The following is an 818-nucleotide window of genomic DNA, read 5'->3' as shown; positions in this document are numbered from 1 at the left end:
GAATAGTTAAAACTTTTCCGACAGTTACATATAAGACAAAACAAACAGAAGGCGCCTGTATGTTAACAGATTGTCAGACACAGCTGGTAATTATTGAGAAAACGTATTAATTAAAGCTCAGTCCAGCACAATTTCTAGGATTTTATGTCCCATGATAATAATAATATATTGAATAAAATCGAATCATTTGCTAAATTCTCTTTTCATTTCTCAGTCCTGATACAGACAGATAATGTTGCAAATATCAATTCATGTAGGACTATCATTCCAAGAGCCTGTATGTATTTATAATAGTTTACGTGTAAAGATGTAAAAGAAAACGAATATATGATCCTACAAAGAAAATTTATTTTTAGGGCTAACTACTGTGTTTTTGAATTTCAACACCATCAGAGAAAATAGTTATTGCAAACATTCATTGCGTTATACAGTGTACATACGATCAGTCACGACCATCACATAATAGCACACTTTTATATAGTACGAAAATCCAAAAATAACTATATTATTTTTTTCTAGCAATTGTGTATGAACAATGAATACTATGGATACTTATCGCTCGTATTTAAATAATTATATCTTCGGCTGTCATTCTGATGAAATCGTTTATCATAATGATCATGGTTGATTATTCCATTATTTCTATTGTATATATGGCATAGGGAAATGGGGACGATTACAAGGATAATGCAAATATTATAGCGATGAGGATGATGGTGAAAGTAATAAGGATAATAACAGTGATAATTATTGCCGCAAAAAATAGTACTGCCATTACTGTTATTATCACCATCACCATCACCGTCATCAATATTATT

The sequence above is a fragment of the Penaeus monodon genome, chromosome 21, assembly GCF_015228065.2.
Source record: "Penaeus monodon isolate SGIC_2016 chromosome 21, NSTDA_Pmon_1, whole genome shotgun sequence".
Classification (NCBI taxonomy): Eukaryota; Metazoa; Arthropoda; class Malacostraca; order Decapoda; family Penaeidae; genus Penaeus; species Penaeus monodon.
The sequence above is the reverse complement of the archived record's forward strand: the minus strand, read 5'-3'. Positions refer to the sequence as shown.